This window comes from Ziziphus jujuba, chromosome 9 (genome assembly GCF_031755915.1).
Source record: "Ziziphus jujuba cultivar Dongzao chromosome 9, ASM3175591v1".
NCBI lineage: Eukaryota > Viridiplantae > Streptophyta > Magnoliopsida > Rosales > Rhamnaceae > Ziziphus > Ziziphus jujuba.
In genome coordinates, this window is record NC_083387.1 from 18,515,001 (window position 1) to 18,534,282 (window position 19,282).

Below are 19,282 nucleotides of genomic sequence, written 5' to 3' on the forward strand. Positions count from 1 at the left end.
TTACTACAACAATCCATATGGTCACAAATCAAACCATCTCCAAAATCATATCCAACTCTTGAAGCTCCAATAAAATCAAATTTGCCTCAATCTCTTGATCGTCAATGGTGATCATATAACCTTTTTCCATATGAGTCAGCCATAAGGACTCTCCTATGGGTATGTAAACTTCTATAGTCAAATCTAAAGGAATAAGATCTTTGTGTATCCATGCTACTGACTATGTGACACAAAAGAATGTGTAGCTTTAGGATTAACAAGAATACGTGTCATGACCCAACCAGAATCCCTTCATGGAACCTTAGACAAGGCCTGATCCCAATGGAAACCCTTCCAGACCATCCTATGGAAAATCCAGCAGCATCTCTCCTAAGGATAGAGCATGCCCTATAAATTACTTGCACGAGAACACACTTTTATATAGTATCACCTTATCGCTCCCACCTTACAACAATAATTACACAATTAATAGCACTTTGATAAAAAAATATAAATATAGATGTATAATATTAGAAATAATTTTAAAAAAATACAAAATACCATTAATTCATCATATTCGTCCATGGCACCCACTTAATACCATACTACATTTCAATACTATTTTACAAACATACCCATGCATAATGTAGGAAGGAGGGTATTAATGACAATCATAGCTCAACTTGCTCGAAGGCTTATATGCTTGCTTGAAGGCGTACATACTTGCCCAAAGGCTTCCACACTTGCTAGAAGGCTTAGTTGATAATAATAACAAAAAAAAAAAAATAGTAATAATAATAATAATAACAACTATGATAATAGTTGATAGCAATTTTAATGATAAATACTACTGATAACAAAATTAGTGGCAACAATAATTATAATAATGATAATAATAAAAATAATAATAATGTTAACAATTGATGCGAACCTAGGACGACCTGCTCCTAAACCCGTATTATATTAGCCCGGATCTCAATTAAGTTCAAGTTCTAATGGAATGGACCTCAACCAACCTGTGGCTAGAAACCTTGGTATAATGTAAACGCCATAATAGGGGATGGAAAACCTATTGATAAGTCAAGCTAAAACAACCAATTCTCTAATGGTGTTTTAGGTGTTCTCAAAGAACAAAGAGATAATTAATCTCACAAGTATTTTCTCAATCAAATCAAAGTTGTATTCTTATTGAAAAATAAGCCTTTAAATAGGCTTTGAAAGAAACAAAATAAACCCTAAAAACCCTAGGAGAAAGGAGCCACACAAGGAAGAATTCTAGCTTGGCCAAACCTTTCCTTTTCCTAATCTAATTAATTAATTCCCTTATTTTCAATTAGGAATTAATCAATTTACAAACCAAATAATAAAATAAAAACTTTCCTAAACTTATTTGTTCAATAAGTAAATAAATACAAATCCAAAATTAAAGATAGTTTCCTAAAACAAAAAGTAAAAAAAAAATTAGGAAACTAAATATTGTAATTTTCGGCTATGTTGGTAATGATCCTTCTTTGATCTAATTGGACTCCAAATCAGCTTCAATAGTCTTTTTTGAATGCCAAATAAGCTTATTGTGAAGTTTCTCACGTTGCCTTTGCTTGGAAGTATGAGAAAAGGCTAATATAGTAAAATACAGCAAAACCATCAAGGAATACAGCAAATTCGGCCTTTTCTTCCCCTTGTGCGCAAACCACCATGTTATTCGGCTTTGAAGCTGCTTTGGCTGGTTTCTATGACTCATCCACCATATGAATTGAACCCATAAAAATGGAGATCCAATTCATACAACCCAACCTCCATATTGGCACTAAAAACGTCACCCGGGCCCGTTTTGGCTTCTATTGCTTGTATGAGTAAAACAGGCCTTGGTTCTTTAGATATGGCCAACCCCTCTTGACTATGACTTATTCCTTGTATAAAGACAGCAAGATTGTTCTTGAACTTATTGGCTTGGGCTCTAGTGATCGGCCCCACCTTCATCTGTATTGGGTCAGCACCCCAGCGGGTTGTCGGTTGAACGGTCTCGGGCGGATTCGCATCAACAATAATAATCAATGAATGTAACAATAAAAATAATCATAATAAATAATAATAAAAACTACAATAAAATGATAATAAAAACAATAACATAATAATGATAGAGATAATAATAGTAAGAATAATCATAATAATAATAGCCGTTAATAATGATAATAGTGATAAATAAGTAAATAAATAAAAAATAAAACTGAAAATAAAACTAATAATAATAATAAAAAACAACAACCATGTAAATAACAATAATAATAATGATAACAATATTGATAACAACAATAATACTAATAATAGTAATAACAATAAAAGCAATAAGGATAATACTAAAATTTATTTATGAATAAATAAGGTAATATAAATAACATAATATTTTAAATTTCATAACATATTACGAAATATGCACATGCGTATCGAAGGTACATACAATGCCATTTAACATGCTACGCAGTTCATGATTTCAATTGTCACTGGTACACTGCTATCAATACAAATCGGGGGTGGTTGCCCATATTGGCCATCCGATCCTCTAGACTCATAGGCAGTATAGTTACAAGGAAAACTCTTCATGGATCACATTGGACCATCTTCGTATGGTGTGGTGCATAAAACATAATATAATATAAAATACACATATATAGCAAAATATAAAAAGATACTTGATGCACTATACTATATACTAGTGGTGCCAGACAGTACCTAGCATCCCGAGTACTACCTAATGGGGTTAAAAAGAGAACTTGCATGTCCCAACGGTGCTGATGCTTATAATTAGCCAAGGCTAAACAGTCGGTTGTGAGGACGGCTAATGCACATTGTGCATTATATATGCCATAGCTCAAACCTATAGCTCCCACACGATGACCATACATATCTACACACTGATCCATAATGACAGTCATCCTGTATCTAAGAGGGAGGCAGCTGGTGCTAACTCCACATTATACCTGCCTACCCTCATGGGTTAGACCTTGAATATAACCTACGTGTTGATCCTTAACAGCCACCTATGCCAAGGATGAGGGCAGCTAATACTCACTATGCAATACACTTGTCAACCCTTAGGTCCATGACACCCACAAGGTAGCCATAACAAACAACCAACAGCAATCCTGGCCATGGAAGGGGGCAGCTGATGCCAACTCTGCATTATATATGCCCACCCTCAACTCCGTGGCTCCCACAGGAAAAGACTATAAAACTTGCGCGCTAATCATATATATAGCACAGAGAACCAATATTGTATAGTGCATCTAAAAACTATAAATTTTTATAATATTATAAAATAACTAATTTTGATAAAATATAATCAAATTCATACACTTTTACCAAATACATAAAATTTCAAATTCTCTTTTAATCCATCATCATAAATCCATCAATATAAATATACCAATTTTTCAACACCATAAAATCAAATCCATAATTGTTTAAATGCACAATACACATTCTTGGGCTTAATAATTTAATACCAATATTTCATAAATTTCCTTGAACTTTATTTATACAAAACATCATTTTGTTGAAGTGTGGCAATTTTGCCACTTGATGGTGCATGCATTACCCAGCCAGCATGCACACCTTGGTATCACCTTCTTTCTTTTATGAGTTTATATTTTTTGTATGTTTTTAATTGATGATGTTTTTTGCCTAAGTTATTTATACAAAAGCATAGGCAAAACGATGCACAAAAGAGTAGGAACATTATGCTTGAAAGGTGCTAGATTCATAATTTCAAGCAACATAGGTCCACCTTCTGTGTTATATCTAAGGCTGCAAAAATATTTTTGGGCTGAAATTTTGTGGAATGTCTACAGACATATATATAAGACTATGGTCCAAATTTCAGGCTAAAATAACATAGTGAAATCCATTTTCTATTCCAAACATATTACGGTATCTGATGGGCCCAGAGTGCAGAGTTTGGGTCAGTTTTGCAGCTATTTGACCCATGATCTGGTTCTAAATATTCCTATCTCATGAAAAAATATTTCTTGATGACTAAGGATGCTTTAAATGGAGTTTTGTAAGCAGATACAAAGGCGAACTACGTAGGAGAAGCTAGTTTAGTTGTTTATCCAAACTAGTTAGACAATAGGAACGTATGTTGCAGTTGTTTTCTACCTCTTTTATGTATGAAAAATTAGGTGTTGAACATTTTGCTTTTTAAATTTCAAATGCTTTACTCATTTTGTAAGCTCACATGCTTGGCATGTGTGAACTAGTTGTAATTTCATGCTTATATTGTTGAATGAATGAGATGGCTGCATATCTAAGCCTCAATTTCAAAAAGCAATGTGTTCTCCTTCTCCTTCTCTCTTATTTAACATCTTAGAACGCTCTAGGAATCCTAAAAACCATAAAACACCATAACCAAAACCTGAAAACACAACTCACACAACCATTCCTAAGAGCATCACGAAAAGCTTACTTATTGCTAATATTTCAAGCTAGCTTGCTCTTGGTCATAACTTTCTCACCCCAACAAAGTGATATCAGAGCAAGGCATATTTTTATGAGATTTGTGAGGCTTTTGGGCTGGTTCATTCCTTGAAAGTGAAGAGACACTTGAAAGCACAAACATATTTTCATATTCCTTCATACCTGAGAGTAACATTCACATGGCTTCTTCAAGTTTTTCATCTCCTTCTCCTCCTATCTTCAATGGGGAGAACTAAAACATTTGGAATATCAAGATGCAAGCCTACTTAAAGGCTTATGGTCTTTGGAAGGTCACCATAAATCCCTAAGAACCTAAGCCTTTGAGATAAGAAGCAATGGTCAACCAAATCAAACATCATAAGGAGGAGTTGGTTAAAGGTTCCAAGGCTCTCACCGCCGTTCATTCTTGTATTAGTGACACCATTTTCACATGGATAATGGCATGTGAGAGTGCTGAGAAAGCTTGGAACAAACTTCAAGATGAGTTCCAAGGGAGTGCAAGGACAAGACAAATGCAAATCCTTAACCTAAGGATGGAGTTTGAGACTATCAAGACGAAAGATAAAGAAACGGTTAAGGAGTTCACCACAAGGCTTCTTAATGTGGTGAATCAAATTAGGGTGCTAGGTAAGAGATTAAGTGACCAACAGATTGTGGAGAAGGTGTTGATCTCCTTGCCCGAGAGGTTTGAAACCAAGATATCTTCATTGGAGGAGTCAAGGAACCTAAATAAAATTTCCTTAATTGAGTTGGTGAATGCCTTTCAAGCTACAGAGCAAAGGAGGAGGGTTAGATATGAAGAATCAATGAAGGTTGCATTTGTGTCTAAACAACATCAAAAGACACAAAGTCAAAAGAAGAACAAGCCAAAAGTCATAAAGGAGAAGGGTGAAACTAGCAAGCTTGAGAGGAAGTCCTATGAACCTTGTCACCATTGCAAGAAGAAAGGTCATCATCCAAGAAGGTGTTGGTGGAGGCTGGATGCATTTTGCCATAAATTCCATGAAAAGGGTCATGTGGAGAGAGTATGCAAGGCTAACAAGAAGGATAAGCAACAAGCAAATATTGCTAAATATAATGTAAGTGATAGTAAATCCAAGTTATTTGTTGCTACTTGTTTTAGTAGCATCAAGAATGATGAAGGATGGATCATTGATAGTGGAGCAACACACCATATATCTCACAAGCATGAGTTGTTCACAAACTTGGATAGGAGAAGCCACAACAAAGTTAAAATTTGAAATGGAGCTTTGATGGAAGTGAAAGGCAAAGGAGATATGGTGATACACACCACCAAAGGTATCAAAACTATCCATGATGTTCTCTATGTACCTTCATTATGTAAGAACTTGCTTAGTGTAGGTCAAATGCTTGAGAAAAAATATGCATTATACTTCTTAAACATGACATGCACTATAGTTAATCCTCATGGAAATGAATTGATGTGTGTTGGAATGAAGAACAATAATTTTAGGTTTAATATGGATGAAAATGGTGCCATCGGTTGCATTGCACACAAAAGTTGAGAACATCTCTCAACTTTGGTATAAAAGACTAGGCCATGCTAGCTTTAAGTCATTGGTAGGCATACATGAACTTGTTAGGGACATGCCATTGGTGGAGAAGAAAGAACATGTGTGTGAAGTGTGTCAAAAAAGAAAGCATACTAGGAAAGCATTTCAATCTAGTTCATGGAGATCAAAGGAGAAGCTGGGACTTATACATTCAGATACTTGTGGTCCTATAAGTGTTCTATCCTTAAATGGCAGCAAGTATTTCATAACTTTCATTGATGATTACTCAAGAATGTGTTGGGTGTATTTCTTTAAAAGAAAGTCACAAACTTTTGAGAAGTTTATAGAATTTATGAAGTTAGTGCAAAATCAATCTGGTTGCACTATAAAGGTCTTAAGGATGGATAATGGTAGGGAATACACAAGTGAGGCTTTCAAACAAATTTGTAAGGATCATGGTATAGTTCATCAATTCACTACACCATACATAGCACAGATCGTGTAACTTGACAGGTGCAGCCATGACAGCTTGTTCCTCAACCACAATAGCTCTTGTTCTTCTTCAACGAATCTTGCTCTCTTATTTGCTTCTTCTTTTGTTGACAATTCTTCTATTCTCATAGAAAGAAGCACTGGTTTTTCAGGATGAATCACCCCGACAGGTCAATGCTTTGGATTCAGTCCTTCTTATGGACTCCAAAGAAGTTTTCGGCTGAAGGAGTTAATACATCCATCTACATCCAAAATAGGCTTTACTCCAAGTATTTGAGGCGTAAAACCCCATTTGATGTTTGGTTTGTATATAAGCTTTCTCTTGACCATCTAAGGGTATTTGGAAGCATTTGTTACATTTTAGTACCACAAGAGAAGAGAGAAAAGCTTGATGAAAGGTCATAAGTTGGTGTCTTGGTTGGCTATAGTGATGTGACCAAGGGATATAGAGTGTATAACTTGGAAACCAAGAAACTTGTGATAAGTAGAGATGTGAAAGTTGATGAGGAAGCTAAATGGGTTTGTAGTAAGGAGGAGTTGGCTAGTATGGATGAAGACAATCGGCTTGAAGCTCATGATAATGATGAGGAACAAGGAAATGATGAAGGTGCTGCCCATGATGATGAATATGATGAGAATGAGCTAGAAATCTCCATAGGGGCTGATTTGGAGATTGGTGATGGTGTGAGAGGCACAAGACCTCTTAATGAGATTTATGAAAGGTGTAATGTAGCATTGAGTGATCCAATCAATGTACAAAAAGCCATGGCAAGAAAAGAGTGGAGACAAGCCATGCAAGATGAAATCGATGTGATAAACAGGAATGACACTTGGAGCTTGGTAACAAAACTGAAGGGAAAGAATGCTATTGGGGTGAAGTGGATCTTTAGGACCAAGTACAATCCAGATGGGTCCATAAACAAGCACAAGGCAAGGCTTGTTGTCAAAGGATATATGCACAACAAATCGGTGTAGATTATGGAAAAACTTTTGCACTGGTTGGAAAGATGGAAACCATAAGACTTCTCCTTGCAATTTCAGCACAAAGTCTTGGAAAGTATATCACCTTGATGTGAAGTCAACCTTCTTGAATAGAGTATTGAAGGAGGAGATCTATGTTCTGCAACTCGAAGGTTTTGTGAAGAAATGAAGTGAAGAGAAGGTATACAAGCTACACAAGGCCTTGTACGGCCTTAAACAAGCTCCTAGGGCATGGTATGCCAAGATAAATGGTTTTTTGAAAAAGCATAGATTTTGGAGGAGTCCTGATGAGCCTACATTATATATTAGGACTCGTGGTTGCATGATGTTGGTGTCTTTTTATGTTGATGATATCTTAGTGACTGGTGGTAATGAGAAAAAAGTGAGAAATTTCAAAAGTAAGTTAGAATTGAACTTTGAGATGTCTAGCCTTAGAAAGATGAAATACTTTCTTAGAATTGAAGTCGTCCAATCATCTAAGGGCATCATCATATCTCAAGAAAGCTATGTGAAGGAGTTGCTTAAGAAGTTTGAAATGGAGGAATGCAATAGTGTTGCCACACCTATGAATGAAGGCACAAAGTTGGTGAAGGATGATGATTCTCCAAAAGTAAATCCTTCCATTTATAGAAGTTTAATTGGTAGCCCTTTATATGTATGCTTTACTAGACTAGATATCATGTTTAGTGTGGTTGTTTTATAAAGATTTATGCATAGTCCATTATAAAATCATTTTACTTGTGCAAAAAGAATCCTAAGGTTTTTGAAAGGTACTAGTGATTTTGGTGTATGGTACAAGTATGACATGAATGAAGCTTTGCTTAGTTATAGTGATAGTGATTAGGCTGGTTCTTTAGATGATAGCAAAAGCACATTGGGCTACATTTACGCTCTTGGAAATGGTCCTTTCTCATGGAATTCCAAGAAGCAACAAATAGTTGCACAAAGCACCGCAGAAGCTGAGTATATTGCTTACTCAAGTTGTGGTAATCAAGGTGTTTGGCTTAGGAAATTATTAGAGGACTTAAGCTTGAAGCAAGAGGAAGCCACGGTGATATTGTGTGACAATATTTCAACAATAGCAATTGCATAAAATCCAGTCTAATGTGGGAGGACCAAGCACATATCGGTTAAGTATCATTCCTTAAGGGAATTTGAAGCAAGTGGTGAAGTGAAGTTGGAGTATGTGACTTCCGAGGAGAACTTGGCAGATATCTTCACCAAGCCATTGGGAAAGAAAAGATTTGAGATACTGAGAGGACTTATCAATGTCTCATGCAAAATTGCCAAGGAGGAGTGTTGAAGTATGGCAATTTTGCCACTTGATGGTGCATGCATTTCCCGGTTAGCATGCACACCTTGGTATCACATTTTTTCTTTTATGAGTTTATATTTTCTTGTATGTTTTTAATTGATGCAAGATATATTTTGATAACGTTTTGTGCCTAAGTTATTTATGCAAAAGCATAGGCAAAACTATGAACAAAAGAATAGGAACATTATGCTTGAAATTCCTATGGTGCTAGATTCATAATTTCCAGCAACATAGGTCCACCTTTTGTGTTATATCTCAGGTTACAAAAAGTGTTTTGAGCTGAAATCTTCCAAACAATTTGTTGTATCTGATGGGCCTAGTGTGCAGAGTTTGGATCAGTTTTAGAGCTATTTGACTCATGATCCGGTTCTAGAACATTCCTATCTCATGAAAAAATATTTATTGATGACCAAGGATGCTTCAAACGAAGTTTTGTGTAACAGCCCAGACCACCCGCATCAAGATATTGTCCGCTTTGGGCCCGGCCCGCATAGTTTTGCTCTTCCCGACCCCAGTACAACGGTGGGTCACAGGAAAAGGCCTCTTGAAGGGAAAGGTATCCACACGCTTATAAGCCATGCTTCGTTCCCCTTTCCAACCGATGTGGGATGTTACAATCCACCCTCCTTAGGGCCCAGCGTCCTCGCTGGCACACCGATCCGGGTCCGGCTCTGATACCACTGTAATAGCCCAGACCACCAGCATCAAGATATTGTCCGCTTTGGGCCCGGCCCGCACGGTTTTGCTCTTCCTGACCCTAGTACAACGGTGGGTCATAGGAAAAGGCCTCTTGAAGGGAAAGGTATCCACACGCTTATAAGCCATGCTTCGTTCCCCTTTCCAACCGATGTGGGATGTTACATTTTGTAAGCAGATACAAAGGGGAACTAAGTAGGTGAAGCTAGTTTTGTTGCTTACCCAAATTAGTTAGACAATAGGAACTTGGTTCAAACCATGTGCCACTTTTTTTGCTATATGTAGAGTAGGCATGTTGCAGTTGGTTTCTACCTCTTTTGTTTATGAAAAATTAGGTGTTGACCATTTTATTTTTTAAATTTCAAATGCTTTACTCATTTTGTAAGCTCACATACTTGGCATGTGTGAATTAGTTGTAATTTCATGAATGAGATGGCCACATATCTAAGCCTCATTTTTAAAAAGCAACGTGTTGTCCTTCTCTTTCTCTCTTATTTAACATCTTAGAACATTCTAGGAACCCTAAAAATCAGAAAACACATAACCGAAACCTAAAAACACAACTCACACAACCATTCCAAAGAGCATCATCAAAAGCTTGCCTGTTTCTAGCACTTCAAGCTAGCTTTCTCTTGGTCATAACCTTCTCACCCCAGATTTATGTATGTATTTAAATTCATAAATCAACTTTTTTAATTTGCACATCAATTTAACAATAAATTTTAACAAAATACCTATACACATGTATACATAAAAACACACACATTTATATATATCATTTAATTTAAATTCTCATTTTTTCCACATTTAATATAATAATAACCTAAAAATGGCAACTTTTCAAATACACCACCATAATTTGTAAACAAGTTATCAATAGAAAGCTAATAAGACAAGTAACACGTTACAAACCTCCATTGGACTCGATTTTGCCAGTGGTGGTTGGAAAATGGCCAAAAAGTTTTGGCCAAACTTCAACTTGTCGTATCTCCCAAACGATAGAGAATTGAGCTGAATGGACCTCAAAATCAAGCTTAGGAGGTTCAAATATGGTGGAAAGAAGGATCAATTCGACTGAAGGGTGGCTGGATCACCGAAAACCCGGCCATACCGTAGCCAGCGATGGTTGGCTGTGTCCTTTCGATTGCCGGTTGGGTTTTCCACAGGCTTTCCCCTTGTCTGGTGCATGTCAACAAATCGGGAGCTAGAGAGAATTTTATCCAATGGGCCAAGAGCGAGAAGGAGAGAGAGGGGAGAGAGAGAGAGAGAGAGAGAGAGAGAGAGAGGAAGAAGAAGAAGGAAGAGAAATTGTTTTCCCATGTGGGGAAAGAGAGAAAAAAAAAGAAAAAGGAAAAGAAAAAATAAAATAAAATAATATAATAATAACTAATAAATACAATAATATAATATAAAATAATAATACAATAATATAATGGTATAATTATTGATGATGACACATGGCACTTTAAAAACGTGACACATGGTGCATCCCAACCGATGACACATGACACAATCAAATACTCCTTTTGAATATTCCACTATCCAGTAAGATCAGTCCCCGGAAAAATAGATATAATTTTACAGATCAGTAACTTTTCGACCATGGGTTCAAAGCAAGCATGTCGCCAGTCTACGAACTTATATTGACGAGCACTTTCATATAACATATGGGTTGACACCAAAATCTATATAAATAAAAAGTCAACTTTAAACTCGTTGATTAGTCCAGATCGCATTTTGTTTTGACTATAACTTTCTACTCTTAGCTCCGATTTTGGCATACTACTAGCCTATGGACTCGTGATGATGAGTACTTTACCTTGGTACCTCGTTCAATATGAAATTCCACCCATAGTAAAAAGTCAACTATAGGATCCACTTGGTCAACCGATCAACCTTGGTCAAACTTCATCAAAATTTCAAACTTGGAGCATTTTCTTAGGTCGAGGTGTTACAATATGAGCATCAACCTTAAGAATTAATATCATACACACAACCACATCAGGTGTGGCTAGAGCCTCCCACTGCATCATTAAAAAAACTGCCTCTGTCCGATGGTTGTCGTTGCTGACCCTATAGATGCTGTCAGTACTCTGCTACAAGAAACAGTAGCTTTAACCTATCCTGCTTGAGTACCCTACCTGTTGCAACCAGTAGCTTGATGCTATAAATATCTAGAACCAATCTACTAATAAGATCCAGTCACCAATAAGATTTAGTGTTTTGATAAAGATAGCTAGACCCAAAAGCTCTTATACTACCTCCAAACCAAAAAGGACACTTTTTTCTTAAAGTGACCTTGTTATCCATAGTGGAAACACCATTCACCACTTTGGCACACTCTTGAATGGAATCTACCATAAATGCAACAAAGCGTATAGGGTGGCCCATCAAATCGAATTCTTTGATGATCATTGTGATGTCGAGAGAGGTAAAAACCACAGTTGCTGCCAATAGATTGTTGCTAGTACTATGATTGCATGTACCTCCATGAAATTCTCTACCATTGGTATCGTATCTGCCTCATCTAAATCCATCTTTACTAGATGTCGTAGAACTGAAACTGTCTCTTTTAGATAACCTTTAATTAAGAGCACCCAAAGATGTACCCTTCAAAGGTCGTCATCGAGGCCTATGCATATCCATTTATGCCTCAAACTGTAGGGACACCTTTTATAAAGCCTAATAGATACAATGGTGAGTTTCTGAGATGCTTGTAGAAATCTACTCACTCAACCCATTCAAGAACCTTGGCTTCTTCACGGTGACATCAAGAATCATGAAAAGGCTAAACTATAATAGTTCACTAAACTTCATCTCATACTAGTAACTTATAGTCCCTTAGGTCAATCTCTCAAACCCTAATCTCCTAGGCTCTTTGTCTGTTGGATGATAGAACTTTACACCAAAAACCTCTTTAAATTGCTCTTATGTGTAATCCCATATTACTTGTGGACCAACCTACCAAGTGCAAGCATTACCCTCCAAAAGAAAACTAGCAATCATAACCTCGTCCTCATTAAGACACTGCATACTCTCCTCCAGAATCTTTTCAAACATAGATGACCAAGCCCATGCTGCTAATGGATTAGTAGTGCCTTCAAATGTTATTGCACCCAACTCCTTAGCCTACTTCATTGTGGGGCACGAAAGGTTAGTACACATACCCCCTGCCACAACCTCAACCATTTCCTACTCCAGGATGGCCTCACTTATACCCTCTATTGGCTTTTGTTGATATCTAAGTCTACATTGCATCTTCGAATCTATATTTAAAAGACAAATTTAAGTCAGTATGATTTTCAAACTAATCAAATAAAAGAATGAGACAATGCCCAGGGAGTAGAAACAATGTTGAAAGGCAAAGATGCACAAAACAATGCGGATCCACAAGAATCAAGAAACCTCCTAATGCTTTAATACCAAGTTGACAAAACCACTCTCAAGGTTCTTCTCGGACACTCAAAGTGGCCTTGTTTGGAGAAACTGTATTGAATCAGTATCCAAAGTTTAGAGGATCCTCCTTATAAATTGAATATAACCCAATAGTATAAATGAGTAATATAAACGATTTTAATAGAATTTTCATAAATCATCATTATAAACATCAAAGGTCCCAAACTCAAAACCCAATAGAAAGGAAAAATAAGGTTAATTCACTGGTCTAAAGGAAGTAGATGAGTCTAAAGATAAATAACATAAACAATAAATCATACAAGAGTGCAGAAAAAAGAAAATACATTATTAGCAAAAGTACAAGGAAGATAAAGATGTGAGTATGACGAAATACACAATGATAACATTGAAGAATACCTAGATGTAGTATGCATCAACTGTCAACTAAGGCTTAAAGGAATAGTTTAAAGTATAAAACTATAAGACAAGTTAAGTGAGTAAAAGAGTAAAATATTATAAAAATAAACATTATTTTTGAAAATTATTTCTCTCAAGACCTTAATTTCACACTTTAAAACTTTCCTTATTTTGACAAACAATTTTCATAAAAGCCATAATTTTATAGTTCTCATAATTCATAAGATAAAGAAATTTATATAAGAAAATATCCATAAATTCATAAGCAAAATAACACATTTATAAATCAAAATTCATATAATATCAATAACTATATATATATATATATTTTATCCTTAGCGTGCCATAAATGGATAGCTTGTTAGTTTGTTGTCAACTACCAAGGGAGGGGGAAAACTGTCAATACAACCCACGGTGTCGTAGACTTGAACCTATTATCCAACTTAAAAATAATCACGTATTAAGTAGGAGATGGTCAATAAAACGCATATAACCTTTATCCATCAAATCCATACTATGATACACAATAATTTGTGAACCAATATCCGACTCACAATCCAATATATATATATATATATATGTATATATAATATATCAAGTATTATCCATAATTATCATAACAAATATTTTTCACAAGTAGAAACATACATTTTTATAAAGTCATATAGCAAAATATATTTATGCTAAATCATTTCTTTTAATACATCATAAAATGAAAAATCATATAATTCCTTAATAGTATATTATAAAGCATATGACTTAAATAATTCCAATTATAACAATATTGTAATATATAATTAAGCAAATAATTTCCAAACCATTTTCAAAAAAAAAAAGTCCAGTCATAAATTACAGCTCAAGTTGGATTTTCTTTCGGATAGTCTCAAATATTTGTCCTAGCACTTAAAATAATAATAAATTATTTCTCAAGTTTCAAAATTTAAACAAAGACATTGGTTTGTAACAATGTTCTAAAATAACTTTTACAACTCTAAAATTACTAAAACTGAACAGCGGAGGGTCCATTTATCCTGTGAAACCTAAATACCCAATACTAAAATTAGGGTTTTTCACTTGAAAACTAATTTTATAAAATCTAATTTCCCATTGAATATAATTAATGCCTAATTACACAAATACAACTTCAATTTGATCAAAAGTTGACCAAATACAATCCAATTTTATCTTATATTAAACTAATCAATCCAAAAATAGAAAAATTATTAAATGACGTCTAAAATTTACAAACTTCATATTAGCAAAACATTTGTGAGATAGGTAATGTAGTGGTGTACTCACCTCGGTTAAAAAACATCGCTGGTGATTGAAAAATTCAAAATAAAAATGGACCAAACTTGATATTGTTGAACCTTGCAAATGGTGGGGAATCTTAGAAAACAGGGGCCAAAAATGAGTTCAAAAGGTCAAAAATGGGGGGAGGGAGGGGTGGCTTGGCCTGAATTGACTAGAGAATAGCTAAATTGTTAGAAAAAGAGGTGGTGCTATCATTGGCTTTTGGGGCCCGATCTGAAGCGTCCTTGGCCAGGTGACTGTGTAACTTGGTAGTTGTAACTTGATAGTTGAGGTCACTGGCTGATGGGCTTCAACGATGGCCACGCATGTCATCATTAGGGGTTGGAAAAGTGATCAATCTGGTAGCATCCGATTAGGCGAGGAAACGGGTTGGGTTCGTAGCTTATCGAGTATGGTGGAGGGTTTCTTAGGACTTTTTGAGTATTTTGTAATTTGTTTAATGATGGGCATACTATATAAGTATTGGATTCGCAAAAGAAAAAAATACAAAATTGATTTGGACACATATAAAATACTTATATTGAAAACTTCTTACCACAACTTTTTAACTATAACTTAAAAATTAAACGTGCTGCTATTTTCTATACTCATATCAATGAGGTTTATGTTGGGGTGAGAAGGTTATGACCAAGAGCAAGCTAGCTTGAAGTGTTAGCAACAAGCAAGCTTTTGGTGATGCTCTTGGGAATGGTTGTGTGTGAGTTGTGTTTTTAGGTTTTGGTTATGGTGTTTTCTCGTTTTTAGGGTTCCTAAAGTGTTCTAAGGTGTTGAAGAAGAGATAAGAAGAAGAGGAACACGTTGCTTTTGAAAAATGAGGCTTAGATGTGTAGCCATTTCATTCATTTTACAATATAAGCTTGAAATTACAACTAGTTCACACATGCCAAGCATGTGAGCTTACAAAATGAGTAAAGTATTTGAAATTTAAAAAAGTAAAATGGTCAACACCTAACTTTTCACACACAAAAGAGTCAAAAACCAGCTGCAACATGTCTATTCCAAATATAGTAAAAAGTGGCACATGGTTTTGAACTAAGTTCCTATTGTTTAACTAGTTTGGGTAAACAACCAAACTAGCTTCACCTACTTAGTTCCCCTTTGTATCTGCTTATGAAACTTGGTTTGAAGCATCCTTGGTCATCAATAAATATTGTTCCAAGAGCTAGGAAAGTTCTGGAACCGGATCATGGGCCAAACAGCTCCAAAACTGACCCATACTCTGCATACTGGGCCCATCAGATACAGCAATCTGTTTGGAATAGAAAATGGACTTTCCCATGTCATTTGGACCTGTAATTTGAACCATAGTCTTCTATATATTTCTGTAGATATCCCTCAAAATTTCAGCCCAAATATCCATTTGCAACCTGAGATATAAGATAAATAGTGGAACTATGTTGCTGGAAATTATGAATCCAGCACCATAGGCATTTCAAGCATAACATTCCTACTCTTTTGTGCATAATCTTGCCTATAATTTTGCATACATAACTTAGGCACAAAACATTATCAAAATATACCTTGCATCAATTAAAAACATACAAAGAAATATAAACTCATAAAAGGAAAGGATTTGATACCAAGGTGTGCATGCTAGCCGGTGACATGCACCATCAAGTGGCAAAATTGCCACACTTCAACAGTTTACAATATGGTGTACCAATCAACCCGAATATCTTAACCAAAGAAAAAGTCAAACCTAAAGCCCACTAACTGTTTAACTAGTCAATCTTTATTGAACCATTTGAAAACTTAAATTCTAATTTATTTCTCAAGGCTGGCCATCTCACAAGTCCTTAATATTAAAACCAATGTAAAGACTTGTTTTTCAATCTTTTAATCGCATCAAGAACTGTAATTTAAAATTATATTTATTAATTATCAAATCCTAATATGATTCACTTTCCATAAATAAGGTTTAATATGTCACTAAACATTTATTTGGCCATTTTTTATTATTATTTTAAATTATAGTTCTTAATATAATTCAAAAACTAATAAAGAAAACCTCATCAACACTGATTTTAACCTCCGAGTAATGCTTTGATATTGTTGTTTTTTCTTTCTTTTTTATTTGATTGAAGCTATGACACTATTTTTGGCATCATATACATAAATAATTTTGCTATAGTACATTTATATGACACTTTTTTTTTTTAAATTGTCATGCAAATAATATAGTAAATTTACTTTTTATCATTCAAAATAGAATTGTGCCCCCTCTCAAATTGTAAATTTCTTGTCCAATTTTGACTTTTGCTTTCCTAGAAATTTAAAATTTTAATTATCTAATCCAATGACCCACATACTCTATTAAAAATGATACAAGTATCTTTAACATTAATATTGGTAAAATTTTCTACCTTTAAAAGAATTTTTATTTTATTAAAATTTTCATTCTTTTACTTAAAATTTTCATTTTTATAATTCTAGCTTGAATTCAAATTTTCAATTTTATATTTCTAGTTTGAATTAAAATTGTAGTTAATGAATTGCATTTAATTAGAGTCTTTATTTTTTTAAAGTAATTAAAGTCTTAAATTTTCAAATTTTATCATGTGGACGTCCACAAAGATGACTTTTTTTGAAGAAACCATCATCAATACTCGTGTTTATGTGATAGTACTGATGACAGTTTCTTAAAAAACAATCATCTCTGTGAATGTTCCCACAATAAAAATGTCTAGACATCCGCACCATAGACAGACTCAATATATATATATATATAAAAAGGGCCAAACTTAAATCAAGTTCTTAACATTAGGAGTTACCTCAAGATTTTCTTTTTCAACCATTGGTTTGTTTGTATCAAAAGTTGAAATTTAAAATTATACTTATTAATAACTAAGTTCCAGAAAAGTTCACTTTTTATAAATAGGACTTTGATATGTCATTAAACTCATATTTGATCATATTTGAATTTTAAACCCTATAAATAATTAGGTGGTCATGACACCATATGGTCCCCTAAAACAAATTTTGTAGGACCAACATGATGTGATAGTTTTTTATGAGAGGGGAACATGTGGTTCTGCAACTAATAGAAATTTTTCTGTTTTAATTCTATCTTTTAAGGTGATTCAAAATTTTATAAATGAATAGTTGTTGTTAAAACTATATGTTACAAACCTAGGTCAACTCGCGCTTAAACTCGTATTATATTAGCCTGGATCTCATTTAAGTTCAAGTTCTTATGAGAAAACCTTAACCCCTAACCAACCTGTAATTAGAAACCTTAGTAAAATGAAGATGCCTCAATAGGTTATGGAAGCCCTATTGATACGTTAAAACTAAAACACACACTTTCTAATAGTGTTTTAGGTGTTCAAAAGAGAACAAAGCGAATTCTATCTCACAAAATAATTTTTGAATATTATTAAAGGTATGTTCTTCCTCAAAACTAAGCTCTTAAATAGGCTAGAGTTACAAAACAATAAACCTTAAAAAATTTAGGTTAAAACCAGCCACCAAAGAGAAAAGGAAACATGTTGGCCAAAATTCACCTACTTTCCGAAACTAATTTGGATTAATTTATTCTTTTATTTCGAATTAGGAATTAATTAAATTACAATGAAAATAATAAAATAATAACTTTCCTAAGTTGATTTTTCCAGAAAATGAATAAATAGAAACCAAATATAAGACTAATTTCCTAAAATAAAGAGTCAAAATCAAATTAGAAAACTAGTTGACTAGTTTGACTATTATGGTATCTTTGACAAAATTCCAGCTTGCAAAGGCTCCAAATCAGCTCCCATATGCCATGTAGGATGTCAAATAAGATTATTTATAATCCCTATACGTTGCTCTTGATTTGAACAAAGAGAAGATGCCAAATCAACAAAATACAGTAAAGCCAACAACAAAAACAACATTTTCGACCAAAATTCCTCCTATGCAAACAAGCCCATTTTGTTTGCCTTTGATTCTGCCTTGGCTTGATTCCATGACCTATTAGTGATATTCATTGAATCTATAAATTTTTGGAACCATTTCATGCTACTCGGAGTCCAAATTTGCACGAAAATAGCTACCTGGGTCCATATCGACCTCTACCACTTGGATTCTTAAAATATGCTTTGTATCTTTGGGTATGGACAAGCCTTTTTGAGAATTGATAACTCCCTGAATAAAGACAACCATGTTTTTCTTAAATCTCTTAGCTTGAGCCTTAGTGATTTTCTCAGTCTTCATCCGTAATGGATCAACACCCTAGTGGGTTGTCGGTTGTGAGAGTTCAAACAGACTCTCATCACTATAGATTGTTCTAATTTGATTCTGATTCTGTAAATAATGAGGCCCCCTTCTAGATATATTTTTTGGGTCCATTACTTATCTTATTATGTGTGCATGTCAAAATATATGCAATTCCAAGTATATATTCTATGCTTTATACGTAACCAAATAATTTCCAATGTACTTTAATGCATACTCCCACGATAATATGCAAGTGTACAATAATAGGATAGGATTGTACACATAACTAATATGCTTTTTTCTATTGGGTGAATATATATATATATATATATATATATGTAGAGAAGAATAAACTCAAATAAAATGCACTTTACTTTTCCAAAATAAAATGTCTCCTCCATAGGGATTGGATTTCCATTTAAATTGAAAAATCTAATAACTATGATGAGTGGGCATTACACAAAGTAAAATAAAATTTATCCTCCAAAGGGATTGGATTTCCATTTAA